Here is a 15,573-nt window from a genome sequence, read left to right on the forward strand (position 1 = left end):
TGAATGCTGCCTACGCAAAGACTGAAGCAGAGTTCTATTACTGGTTCGACATCATGCGCACTGAGAATCCAGCAATGTGTGACTGGGCCAACCGGATGGAGTACGACAATGGACCCAACATGAGGATAGCGGTCGAAGGTTCGGGCACATGACAACCAACATTAGTGAATGTGTGAACTCGGTGTAAAGGGAACTCGCAACCTCCCGGTCACATCTTTGGCTAAGTCAACTTACGGGAGGCTTGCTCAGCTGTTTGTGGTCCGCGGACAGGCAGCAGAGGCACAAATTGGTGCTGGGCATGAGTTTTGTCAGGCCTTGGTCAAGGCTATTGATCGGAATATAAGAGACTCTAGGTGCTTCACGGTGACGTTGTATGACAGGCATCAATCCGAGTACACGGTCGCTGAGACAACACCAACCGGGAGCTTCTCACTGGGAAGCTATAGGGTTTCCCTTAAAGATAACACATGCGACTGTGGCCACTTTCAGGCGCTACACTATCCTTGTTGCCATGCCATTGCGTGTTGCGCATACTCCCGCCTTAATTGGGCGTCATATGTTCACGAGGTATATCGTATGAGTGAGGTTTTCAACGTTTACAAGCAGGGTTTTTATCCACCTATCCCTGAAGGACTATGGCCTCCATATGGAGGGCCTACTATCATACCTGACCCTGACTTGAGGCGTGCAAAGGAGGGTCGTCCGAGGGCAACCAGGATCCGTGGTAGTATGGATCAGTCTCAGGAGAACCAACCTAAGCGCTGTGGGTTATGCCGTCAGCCTGGCCATACGCGCAGGAACTGTGACCAGCGAAGACAGCCTGGAGGAGTGTAAGCCTAGAGATCATGCCGTTTATGATGCGTTCTATGTGGTTTTAGTTTTTTTAAGCCATGTATGGTTGGTTAAGTCTTTGACTGCCAACATGTTATTTTAATGCGCTAATTTCGTATTAGTAAATTGCGTTTAATTTATATGTTTGAACTGATTTACTATTCTATCGTTAAAATGCGCATGATAATTCTGAATGAAACATAACATTATACAAGTACAAATAAACTGACAAAGTTCATACTAGACATGAAAATAAACATAACATTATACAAAACCATAAAGATAAGAAGTCTCACTAAGATGCTGAGTAAGTAAACTGACAAAGTTCATACTAGACATGAGCATATGACATAACTAATCAGAATCCTCAATGGTGTCACTATCATCATCGTCAAACTGACCAAGCAGGTGACCTCCTGTGCCACACAATGGAGGACGTCTAAGTCACCTCGGCCTCTGATCTGCCGCTGGTGCTGATGGCTGTCCGGGAACAGCGCTAAATGCGGAAGCAGGTGTCCCTCCTAAGGTGAACCAGGGATCAGACGGGGATGCTGCAGGCTGGTTCAGGTCAACAGCTGACCCTGAACGTCGTCAACCGGTGGCTGCTGTACAGGGAACTGGGCAGGGTCATCAGCCATCTGTGGCCTATAATGGGTACCATCATCATCCCTGAGCATGTCTGCTATATCCATGTAGAACTCTGACTGAGTAACGGGATCATCGATCTCCATCCCGACAGCCGCCGTAGTAAACTCAGCAAATGCAGGTGGAGGCATGTTCGCAAAGAGCTGAGAGCTACTACCCACGTCGAACGTCCGCTGATCCATATGACGCTGAAACACCTACATCCTCACCAACAGCGTGCTGCGTGCCATCATCCCCAACGGATGGTCCTGGACCTCGAGCCCCTGCACGACCATCCGCCCAGGCTGACGTCTGGCTCTGCGTCGAGGAACACGATACTCCGCTGCATCCCCATGCTCAGGTCCAGGGAGGTCCTCCTCCAAACGGTGGGCGAACTCCCGCCACTCTCGATCCGTGGTCCTGGTGCCTATGCGACGACGGCGATCGACTCGCCTGTTTCCGGTCTGTCGTAAACGTGCACCCTGGGAGGAGCCTGGACAACCCTCTATGACGTGCCTCCAGACAACAAAATCGGCCTCGGATCCTGGAATGCATCATCCGGGGATAGGAATCTGTGCGCCACACGGCACCACCAATCCAGGTACTCTGATGATGGACCGGGTCAGCGACTCGATCAACCCATATGACTGACTGAACCCGAGAGTCCCAATACTGATGCCACTCCGGTAATATGTGGGGAACCACCGGTCACCACCCTGCCATCCTTTGCATGTAACCAATCTATGTTGAGAGCCGGCTGAGGGAGATGCTGAACACCGCCGAACTGTGGTAGCACCCTATCAACCTGGTGCCACTCAATCGCCGCAAAATATATCAGGCTAGTGAGGGCAGTCCAAAGCCTACGGTGCTCCTCAACTAGTATCTCGGGATGAATAACAGCAGCAACCTCGACAGAAGAGAAAGGCTCCCACAGAAACTGTATCAAAGCAGTTACAATGTCGTTAGAACAGAAAATATAGCATAAACCAATGCAAGTAAGATCAATATCTAAGTAACTCACATCATGGACACGCAATCGATCCAACAAAAGGCGTGCAGAAGCTAATCTTTGGGCCCCTCCATCGTTTCTCGGCATAAACGTGGCCCACCTACGAATTTCATTCAAATCATGTCAAAATGAAGAATAACACATCATGTTGAATAATTCAAGAACCGAAAAAATAAAACCTAACCTGGAAGCAAGAGGAAACCCAAATCTATCAAATCCACTCGGCCTAAGACTGGGAAACCTCCAGAAAATCCAAGACTGTAGAAGCTGAAGCGGCCCAGCCAAGTTAACAACGTTTCTGTTTGTTCCACGACAAAGACATCTATACAACCAGCAAAGCGCAGCCGAGCCCCAGCTATATCTACCCAAGTCGTCCAAAGATGCCAAATAAGGCAACCACCGAAGGTGGACCCTGTTTGCATTCTTGTCCGCAAACAGCTGAGACGACAAAAGCATCAGAATATAGGCACGAGCGTATACACGCACGGTCTCATCACTAGCATCTGCTGGGAGAACCCGGAACCTCTCATGGAACCATGTGTAGCACACTGTCATCTGCTTAACTTTACTCTGTGGAGGTAACTCCCCAAACAACTCCCGGAACCACACCCATGCTGGCCTACCGTGTTCCATAAAAATTCTCAAACTCGGTCAGACACCCACTAACGGGCTCACCATCGATCGGCAAACCAAGCTGATATGCCACATCTTGCAGAGTAATACTGCACTCCCCAAAAGGCATATGGAAGGTGTGCGTCTCAGGACGCCACCGCTCAATAAATGCGCTAAGGAGAGGCTCATCGACCCAGAACCACTGACTGTTAAGCCTAGCCAAATGATACAACCCCGCTGTCTCCAGATATAATCCGATCATGTAACGGCATATTCTGTTGTCTTCTGACGCCGCTAATAACCCTACCAGGCTGCAAAATGTGGGTAAAAAAAACCTTCAACATAAATCCATCACTAAAACCATCAAAAATAACTTATAAAAAATTACTACAATAACAAAAATAATAAATTAAATTCTACTAACATAACCATGGTCATAAAAATTTCTAACCTACGAGTAATATTTCTACTAACAATAACAATAATAATTTTAATATTTTTATAAAATCTAACCAGAGTAACAATAAGGATAAACATAACAAAATATATTTTTACCAACAATAATCCTAATAATATCAATATTAATATAAACAATTTTTCTAGGAATAACAATAAGAATAAAAATAAATTATTCTTACTAACCATAACCATAATAATGTCAATTTCTATATTTTTACATTTATATTAACAATAACCATAACAATATCAATATTTATATAGATAATATTAATCAGAATAACGATTTAAATAAACACATAAAAAATAATTTGACAAATAACAACGCTCATAATGTCAACATTTATATATAACATTACAAGCAATATTAATAACAATGTTAATGATAATTACTTACCTCTTCAGCGAGGTATCCTGCCACGTGAGCAACGCCATTTAGTCGGTACAAGCGATCCTCAGACTCCGCTGGCTCCATCGGATTCCTCCTTCAAACCTTCAAAGCTTTTCCACAAGCTCCTCTCAACACAACAACTTTCCAAATTTTTGGGTGAAGCAAATGAACCGTGATAGCCTTCAACGGATTACATATTTATATACTACAACACATAAACCGTGGGAGGTTAGAGGGGTTTATGCATATGCTAACTTCTTCATAAACCGCAGTAGGTTACCGTGTATTATGCTCATATCATTCTCTTCATAAACCGTGGTAACCTACCACGGTTTATGCATGCAACGCAATGTTCATAATCCGTGGGAACCTCCCACGGTTTATGTGTAAACCCTAAACCGTTCTAACCTCCCACGGATTACATATAATTGAATTTGCACATTCAAGTAACAGGATCCCATTTTATGTATTTGGGTAAACATTTCACACACTTTGTTTATTCTAGTAAATTGCCCTAACTAAAATTATTTGGTGCATATGAGTATTTTAAAAATATTCAATATTTAAAATTATTTGGTGCGTATAAATATTTATTTATATTCCAGTTTTGCGTATGAATATTTTTTCATTTTTTCAAATTTAACTTTGATGTTATATTTATAATTTTAAATAAATTATCATTCTTATTATAAATTAATTAAAAAAGTAAATAATTCATGGACTAAAGAATTTTTTTAACCTATTCATAAAAAATGATAAAAAATTTTAAGCTACTCTCCCAAAATAAAAACAACATTTATTAATTTTTTATGCAAAATGTAGAAAAAAATTGGTATTATACACAATAATTTAGAAACTAAATTTTGAATTGGAATGTTTGTTTTTTAATATTTATAGTTTGTAGTATTTAACATTATTCATCTAATGCTTAAAATATTTAATAAAAACTAATTAATTTTATTGATAAAGTAAATACAATAAAATATATTTTTTTTAATAGCAATCCATTATAGCTAAAAGTTATTGTTTTTTCTCGGCCTAATACAGCAAAAATATATGTAATTAACGTTTCATTAGAATCAATATTTAATTAAAAAAGACAAAATCTAAACTTTTATGTATTTGTCTTGACAAATCTGAACAAAACAATAATTGTAAACCTCGCAAAATTAGTGAATAATTAATCAATAAATTTATTTTTAATTAAAGAAATTAGGAATACTAATTTTATAAGTTTAATAATATAGAACTAATTAAAAAAAATAATTTTGACATTAATTTTAAAGAATTTGGTCCAAAATTAAATCAAACAGACCGAACCGAATGAACCGAACCCAAAATAGGCCCAAAGCCGAATTCAACCCAGCTACTTAAGCAAACACAGCTGCCCTTTTACCCCCTTCATCCTCATTTACGTTGGAAACATTTTGGAAAAGGGGAGGAACGTGTGACAACTCCAAATCCTTGTCCTCAATTCAATTTGCTCTATCTTTCAATTTGGAGCTCCAATTGATGAGCTATTTGCGATCATGCGTTTGTCTCAAAATCCTCTTCAATTCTATTCGAACAAAGTGGTAAGTCTTTCTCAAATTCATGCCCAGTTCTTTGTGCCCCTTTTATGTATGAAATTGGTTTGAGTTTTGAGTGAGTTTGATGATTTTGGTGGTTTAGGTGCAATCTAACATTAGATAATTGTTGGATTATACTCCAATTATCAATGGGTAAGATAAGAAAATTCTAAACCCTTGTGATTTGCCAAATTTTGTGTACACTAGTGCTAATTTAGTGAATTGTGTAAATTAGATTGAATTTATGTTAATTTGGAGTTTGAGTTGGTGAATTGGAGCTCTTGGAACAATCCTTGTGGCTGGATTTTGGAAGTGGAACTTGTGAGCTTGCCTTGTGGGGTTGTCTTGGGTTATACGAGGAAATCGGTCAAGGTATGGTTTAGGGTTCTCGTATTTAATATGTAAGGTTTCGTGAAAACTTAGACTAGATGACCATAGGCTAGGTGTGAATGTTTGAATGTGTTAAATGTTTAGTACTTTGATAACAATTGTTGATTTTCGGTTGATTTTTAGCTTGATAACTGATGTTGGTGATGGAATATAATGTTATACGGTGAATTAGTGATAATTGGCAAGATATTAAGAAATGAACATGTATATGTGATGAAGGATAATGATTTTGTTGTTTAGTTGAGTAATTTGTATATGGAATTGTGCATATAAGAGTAAAATTGATTAAGCTAAGATGTAGAGGTTTTGGCATTTTAAAGTGGTATGTTGTTGTGCTGGATACATGTATAGAAAGTGGGAATTAAGTTTGGTTTTAATGAAAATTGAGGTTTGAGGTTTGAGGTTTTTGTGAAAAACTTATTTTTAACCGAACTTTGGCGAGCCATAACTTGGCTTTCGGACCCCCAAATTAGTTTAAACTTGTTTCAAATGAAAATTGGATCCGTGAAGTTTACATCGTTCGAAGAATGGATGAAAAATATTTTAAAACGAAAACATTATACACGTCGAAAGTTCGGAGGGCAAAATTGAAAATCCTGCATCATTCAGCATTTTGCTAATTCTGCACAGCTTGCGTAGGCGACCACTACACGCGACGCGACCAAACTCTTCGGGTTTGGCTGATTGCGTACACAAGCAGTGTGTTTGCGTACGCGAATACTAATTTTAAGGGGTTGCATACGCGACTACCTGCACGCGATGCGACCAACCCTTTCGGGTTGGGATTCTCGCGTACGCGAGCAGGGTGCTTGTGCACGCGAGCAAGGATTTTCGCACACCCACACGTACGCGTGGCCCACGCATACGTGTGACCCCTATTTCAATAAAAATGGAGTTTTGTGTTTTAAAGTTTAATTTCAAATCTTTAAACCTCTATTTTCATTCCTTTGGTCCTAGATTTTGTTAGTAAGCCTAGTAATGAGTTGAAGCTAGGAATAGGTGGTAACTTGGGGATGAAGAAAGTTTGAGAGGTGATGATTTAGGTATGAGGAAGTAGGGTGCTCATGTATATATATTTCAATTATGAAACTGGCTAAAGAAAGGAATAAATGTTGCATCTGAGCACTCTTTTTTTAAAGTGCGACCCCAGGAGATGGTGGAAGGTAAGGACCCCTTCTTTGTTCCTCCTGGTATTGTAAAATTGCCCCCAGCGAAATGGTGAGAGGTTAGGATCCCCTCCTTTGTTCCTCCTGGACACATGAGAACATACTTCCTGGGTAGACGCAAGGGTTGTGGTTTCGCCCCACTTGCTCTAGGTTGGTTAGCATAGAGGCTCCCCGGGTAGACGCAAGGGTTGTGGTTTCGCTCCACTTGCTCCGAGTTATGATAAACTATGTATAAAGATGCAAATATATGATGTATAAAGTGATTTACAGCCATAATGAATGATTATAAAACGATAATGAATGAATATGAAATGATTATATGAGATACGAGTTTCCCTGGGTAAAGTACCATGGCTTGCCACCACGTGTACCAGGTTGAGACTCGATACTCTGTTGATCCTACAACGCAAGTGTGACCGGACACTTATAAATTCTCAGGGATGTTGACCCCCATTGAGCAAGTTTATATATTTGAGAAAAAGCTATGCATAGACTCTTGGGGATGCGCGTCGAGGGACAGTCCAGGGTTTAGCAAATCGGGCTTGTCGGGTTAGCTTGATAACCGACAGATGAGTCTCATCAGCCATATGATAGGCATAGATCATGTGCATTTTGTTTTTTTGTTTGCTATGCATTATTTGGGAGTGCATAACTGAATATATTATGTTAATTGTTATATTTGCTACTTGCACTACTTGTCTCCCACCTGTGCTTGTTATTGTCTGTTTGTCTATCTTTGCAAACTCACTGGAAATAGAGAAACGGAGGAAAGGTGAACTGGTTTAGTATTAAGATTAAGTTTAATCTAGGTTTAGAATTCCCTAGATAACCACCCTTTTATGGTTTTCTGTTTAGTACTTTAAGGTTTATAATCTGAGTGTCGGCATTTTAGGATTGCCTCTGGCATTCCCAGGACCTTATATCTTATGTGCGTGGCACCTTTACCATGCTGAAAAATTTCGGTTCTCATTCCATACAATGTTGTGTTTTTCAGATGCAGGTCGATAGGTACCTTGGTAGGCGTCTGGAGCTTCTGTAAGTATTCTCCGGCCAGCCTTAGCTTCGTAGGCTAAGTTAGGAGCTTGTTATTTCGTATTCTTAATCCTCTATTCCTATTTTCTGTTTATTTATGCCTTTGAACCTTAGTTTCTTCACACACAAGTAATCTTGGTTCTGGAGCGTTGCACTTTTTATTTTACGATTCTATTTTATCCGTTTTTCAAAACTCCTCATATACTGTATCTTCTTCAATATTATTATATATTTTTTATTTTAGAGGTCGTAATACCACACCACCTCTATTTTACATTCTAGGTGTAAAGCTCTGTGTGATATAGTGTTACAATAATAGCAAGAGATAGGTATCACTCATAAACCCATGCCACGTTAGTTTTCTCATGTGTAGGAAAAATTTTATTTCTACACCATAGAATTCACCTAAAAAAATGATTACTTAGAGAAAAGACTTATATATCATTAGTTTTTGTGTTAAATTCGATTCTTACACTTATGAATAAAAAATATATGGCCATCCATATATGGAAGAGAGTGTATTATTTTGTTTATTAATGTCTTTCATTTTGTAAGCTACTTGCCTGCATGTATCACAATAAAATATGTGTCTCATTTTATGGATGTTCTTTTTTTTCTTTAGTTTTGTGAGGTATCAGAAACTGAGATGATAAAGAAATGATGAATAAAAAAATAAAGGAAGAGAGAGAAATGAAGAAGAGAAAGAGCTATTGTATTGAGTGGTTTTGAATCTGTATTTTTTAACTAAATTTTAGTTTATAAATTTGTACTATATATAGAATTACTTAACGGATTCTAATTAATTGTGCTGAGTTGGACATACAAGCAGACTTGCTAATTAACTTTTTGGTTGCTGCACATGCTTCTCACTCTCACTTCTTCTATCACCAATATCTACCCGACTACTTGGACTTCTAACATTGTTGTTGACACTTCTATTACTAACTTCAGCCCTACTATTGAGACTTCTATCATTAACTCTGTCTGAATTTTCTATGCTCTTTTCACCAGTTTTACTCCTTGGGATCTTCACACTTCTTTCCATAATTTTGAACTTTGATATGAAATTGCTTGACAGTGATTTTGTTAGTGTGTCTGCAATATGGTCTTGTGAGGAAATGTGTGAAATGTTTACCTTCTTTTGTATTACATAATATCGAACAAAGTACAAATTATCCATGGACAACAACCACAACACCACGCCAATCGCTAGAGCTCCAACAAGCCCACTCAGTCAGAATGCCTTCGTTGCGTTCTCGGCCATAAAACTCCACGATAGCAATTTCAAAGCGTAGAAGAAGCAAGCGTTAGCATGCATCAAAGTTAACAAACTACAGAAATCACCTAGATCCAATAAACATCCCAGTCAAGTTCACCTTAGAAGCATATCAAAGTTGTGGAATAGAGACTTCAAAATACACAGAATGGGAGATCCAGACCAATGGCTTGTAGCGTGGCTCATAGCATCCATGGAGTCAAACTTCGTCATTCGAGTAGTGGAGTATAAATAAGCATATCAGATCTGGAATGTTCTTGAAGAGTACTTTGAAGCTCGAGTCAAATAAAAAATTAAACAACTGAAAATGTAGTTGAAATCATTCAATAAGCAAGGTTCAACATTCAGTGAGTATATGGCCAAAATCAACCAAGTAGCAAACGCACTGAATGCACTAGGAGCACCACTTTCCAGTGAAAAGTACATTGAAGCTGCAATAGGAGGACTCAATGAAGAATATAGTGCCTTCATCAGAATGGCAAACGGCAAAATCGACCAAATGTCTGAAAAGCGAGTTTGAATCACAACTGCTAACACAAGAAGCAAGGTTCAACATTCAGTGAGTATATGGCCAAAATCAACCAAGTAGCAAACGCACTGAATGCACTAGGAGCACCACTTTCCAGTGAAAAGTACATTGAAGTTGCAATAGGAGGACTCAATGAAGAATATAATGCCTTCATCAGAATGGCAAACGGCAAAATCGACCAATGGCTTGTAGCGTGGCTCATAGCATCCATGGAGTCAAACTTCGTCATTCGAGTAGTGGAGTATAAATAAGCATATCAGATCTGGAATGTTCTTGAAGAGTACTTTGAAGCTCGAGTCAAATCGAAAATTAAACAACTGAAAATGTAGTTGAAATCATTCAATAAGCAAGGTTCAACATTCAGTGAGTATATGGCCAAAATCAACCAAGTAGCAAACGCACTGAATGCACTAGGAGCACCACTTTCCAGTGAAAAGTACATTGAAGCTGCAATAGGAGGACTCAATGAAGAATATAGTGCCTTCATCAGAATGGCAAACGGCAAAATCGACCAAATGTCTGAAAAGCGAGTTTGAATCACAACTGCTAACACAAGAAGAATTGCTAGACAGATTCAAAAGAATAAATATTGGACCGGTTCAAGCAAAGGTAACACAAAGAGATGAGAGTCAAGAAAGATCATAAGAAAGAAACTACAACAACTATAGCAGTAGAAGAGGATTTCAAGGTACTAGAGGCAGATGCGTCTTGGTGGCAAGGCAACATGCCTCAATGCCAGCTTTTCGGAAAGGTTGGCCATATGGTAATGCAATGCTTTCACCGATTTGATCAGGAATTCATGAATCCAAAAATGCAACCACTAAACATGACACAACCACCATTAATGGTGTTCCACAATGGCTCGATCTCACAAAGAACTCAACAAAATTACCCAGGAATAAGGCCACAAATGCAGAATTCAAGAGCATCATCTCCCATTCTACAAGCATTCCTTGCACTGCCTTCGACAGTTCCAGATACGGTGTGGTACCCTGACTCTAGGGCCTCCCACCATGCACATCACGTTTGACCAAAAAAATCTCATAAGGGGATTTGATTATGAAGGTGCAGAGAAAGTCTATGGAGGTAATGACCAAGGTATGAAAATTGAACATGTTGAAAGTTCATTAATACATGCATCATTGTCAGATAGACCTTTTAAGCTGAAAAACTTTCTACATGTCCCTACTATTTCCAAGAACCTAGTTAGTGTAGCTAAATTTGCCTTAAACAATTGTGTGTTATTCGAATTCTAACCTTACTTGTGCAATGTAAAATGCCAGATAACCAAGAAGATTCTTCTTTAAGGACTACTTAAAGAAGGATTGTACAAGTTTGAAGGAGTTCATATAATTTCCAAAAATATCAAAACCAAAGAAACCTTTCTTGATAAACCAACTTGTCACAATATAAATGTTGAAGATAGGGGGATGATGCTGCAGAAGTTTGCTTAAGTTCACAAGCTAATAAAGCTGCCAATTCAGAGTCTGATGCTTACACAAGCAAAATGAATAACAGAGTCTATTTGAGTGAAGTTGCTAAGCCTAAGCCTAATAGTAATGGAATTGTACACACAGAGTCCAAGAACACATAACAAATTAACAATTCAATTATTAAAGTTACTAGTTCAAACACTGTTGTTGAGTCTGTTAATAATGTGCTTTGTCCAGTTATTAGCATTGTTGCACATCTTAACTGTAAAAATGTAAGTCCTATAGCTCAATTATGGCATAGAAAATTAGGTCATCCATCAGAAAATGTGACTAAACTTGTAATAAAACAATGTAATATTTCTGATTCAATGAATAGAGAAAGCCTTTATCCATCTCTATGCAACACTTGCTGCATAAGCAAAATCCATCAATTACCTCACCTCAATTCACATACAACATATGATCCTTTAGAATTAATTTTTTCTGATATTTGGGGGCCAACACCTATTTACAACAGAGCAGGTTTTAGGTTTTACATCTGCTTCACTGATGCTAGAACCAGGTATACAAGCACGTATCTGTTACAAGCAAAGTCCAAAGTCTTTAATGCATTTCAGCAATAAAAAATAGCCATGGAGCTGAAGACAGGTGTGAAAATCAAGGCTCTACAAACAGACAATGGTGGTGAACATTTGTCTTCAAGCTTTAAATAATTTCTGGCAACAAATGGAATATAACATAGGCTCACATGTCCCTACACTCATCAACAAAACGGCATGGTTGAAAGAAGACACAGACACATTACTGAAACCACTTTAACCTTACTAGTCCAAGCCAACCTTCCTCTAACATTTTGGGATGAAGCTACCCTCATAGCCACATATCTAATAAACACACTACTAACCTCAACTCATAACAACCTATCACCACTTGAAGCCATCACCAAAACCAAACTTGACTTCAACCTACTCAAACCATTTGGATGCACATGCTACCCACTTCTTAGACCCTATAATACCCACAAATTTGACCATAGATCCCAAAAATGTATCTTTATAGGCTATGCCATAGATTACAAAGGCTACAAGTGTCTTTCATCTAATGAAAACGAGTTTATCTCAAGAAATGTCATATTCAATGAGCATGAATTTTTATACAACCAGTTGTTCAACATTCAACCACAACAAGTATTAGCAACACCCCAAACCCAACACAAACATCCAACACTCCATCCACTCCCAGACCTCACCAACTTCATTATCTCAAACCCTCAACTTTATCAAGAACCTCAACCCCAGTAACTAGACCTTCTACTCAACCAACACTAACCCAACTGCAAACAGTCCAACAACATCTTCACCCACCCAACTCACCTTACTCATCTCACAATGCATTACTTTCATTACATGAAACTTCTAATGATGCTAATCACATATGTGCAAACATCTTCACCCACCCAACTCACCTTACTCATCTCACAATGCATTACTTTCATTACATGAAACTTCTAATGATGCTAATCACATATGTGCACCATTATCTGTCATAACTAACTTTGATACCATGTGAGGTATCAGAAATTGAGACGATGAATAGCCTAGGGTTTGGTCCAAGACTTGGGTTGATGGATGGGCTTTCTTATGGGCTTATGTGTGGGCTGAGAGTTGTTCCTTTTTGGCTGAGGAAATTTTTTTATGGTCTTACAATCTGGTTGAGACATTACTTCATTGTGGTCCTTATTCAGTTTTTCTGGAGGATCAAGGATAGCCTGCTGCATAAATTTAGGGATGGTTGGAAACTGTAGTACATCATCATCCTCGCTCATGCAGTCAACCATGTGTGGCTTAGAAACTACATGCTCAAAATAGATGTTTATGAGATGATGATTCCTCCTATAGTCCTTAACCAATGCCAACAAATCAGCATCATTTTCTAGCCCCTCAAGCCATCATCCAGACGTGTTCCAGGAACCTTCCACAAGCAATTGTTCATCTCAGCATATCCTAACTCCTTATAATAACCCTTCACAAAAAACACATATAGAGTGTCTTCTTCTACACCCATTAATACTTCAGTATTATCTGGTTCATAAAATAGATATCCTGATTCACCTGTTTTAAACTTTTCACCATGGTGAAATACAAAGGTCATAGTGGGGCCTTCCATTTGCAACCAAAATAGCAACACACTGAACTATTGAAATTTTTTTTTCAAAATCAAGCAAAGCAGAGTCATCATCAACGACAAAAATAAAAATAAAACACACACATACAGCTATATAGAGCACAAATATTGTTCTCAAATATCGAAAAACAGAGTCGTTCATGGGTCACCACGCAAGCCTTAAACCTAAACATATTTTTCAAACCCTAACATTACAAACAGTAACAATGGATTTTCAACGATCATAGAAACACGTTAACGAGGAGACAATATGACAATCCCTCTCAGAAAATAACGAAAAAAGGCAACTTATCTCTCCGCAAGGCAATGGTGTGCCCTCTTCGCTTGACCAACGTTGTCGCAAAACTGTCACCTTCAACTCCAACACAATGTCGTCGTCGGTTTACGCTGACGATCGCCGTTCAATGCTTTGTCTTTGTGGAGGTGAGAACCAAAGACGAAGGATGGAATTAGAGAGATGTTTTGTTTTGAGAAGAAGGATGGAATGGATTATAATGAAACATGGTTAGAAAATGAAGCGTTGTAAGGGGAGATAAAAAAAAAAAAGACGCCGTTAAAGCTTTTGCTGACATGTCACACTAATGGCTAGATAAGCAAATGGTAACGTCGTTAGTCAAATAATAGACGGAAGAACTAACGTGTCCATTTTTAAATCTTTTAGGAACAATTACGAGTAATTTAATCTTTTGGGACCAATTTGACACTTTTTATTTTTATTATTGTAATTATGGTGGTGTTTTTAAATAATGTGGAGAGTTGGTGTATTTTTTTTTTGTATGGATGATCACAAATCTGACCTTCAAATTTGTGGTTTTAAATTTTTTTTTGTAACCAAGTTGGGTTGGTCTAGTGATTAGCTCACTAGTCCGCTTAAGCAAGTGTCGGGGGTTCGAAATTCCGCCTTGTGCATGCAGCAACCCATTGGCAAGCGGCAAACCCTTAAATGGAGCTCAGTACCGCGACGGATTAGTCCTTGACCTGTCGGGTGGAGGGATACCGTGGGAAACCAAAATTTTTTTTTTGTGAAATTCACGTGCTTTAACATTAAAAAATTTTTGAAACATGTAAATCGGACCCTCCGATTTGGGGTATTTTAATTTTTTTTTGTTTTTTTACTCAAAACTTACCCTCGATTTTCTATCTTTATCCAAAAATGAGGCTCAGTTTTTCGCTTTGTATTTTTAATATGGGGGTAGAAGGTGGTGTTTTTAAATAAGGTGAAAAGTTTGTGTGTTTTTTATTTATATGGATACCACAAATCTGAGGGTCAGATTTGTGGTGTTTTAATTTTTTTTTGTTGATAACCACAAATTTGAAGGTCAGATTTGTGGTTTAAATTTTTTTTTTTTTACAAATCTGAGGGTGAGATTTGCAATCCTATAAAATCTGACCCTCAGATTTCTCTACTCTCCCAAATCTGAGGGTCCGATTTGTTATTCAAAATAAAAAAAATCCATATTCAAGAAAAACACACCAATAATCCATAATGATGAATTACACACAATTTTTTTCATATAAAAAAAATTAGCCTCAGTTTTTTATTCCTATCCAAATCTGAGCCTCCGATTTGTAGTTTTTAATTTAAAAAAAAAAATTATCTCCATATCCATAAAAAATACACCAACTCTTCATAACTATGCATAACACACTTCTCCAATCCATTACAAAAAAATTAGCCCCAACTTAAAAATCAGAAAATTTTTTATGGATCAATTTAACTATTTATTAATTATCTTTTAATAGAAAAAGTAAAAGAATGCTTTTGCAAAGCAATTAAAACCAAATAAAAAACGATTTATCAAATTGCCTAGAACTAAATGTGCATGTGATAATTCTTTAAATGTAAGCTATAGAATCTGAACGACGAAATGAGATTCCCATTGAGAAGAAAGCGAAAATCAACTAAAGGAATCAGGAAAATTAAATGGAAAAAAAGTTTGAATTGAGGAGTGATTAGGTGTCAGTTCAAGGGAATGAATGGTGAAAGAAGGCACTTTCTAAGGGAAGTGGACAAAATTTACCTACATACGATTAGTAATTAGGTTAAATGATTAAGAAATTGGTTCCAGCTA

Source organism: Arachis stenosperma, chromosome 1, assembly GCF_014773155.1.
Source record: "Arachis stenosperma cultivar V10309 chromosome 1, arast.V10309.gnm1.PFL2, whole genome shotgun sequence".
NCBI lineage: Eukaryota > Viridiplantae > Streptophyta > Magnoliopsida > Fabales > Fabaceae > Arachis > Arachis stenosperma.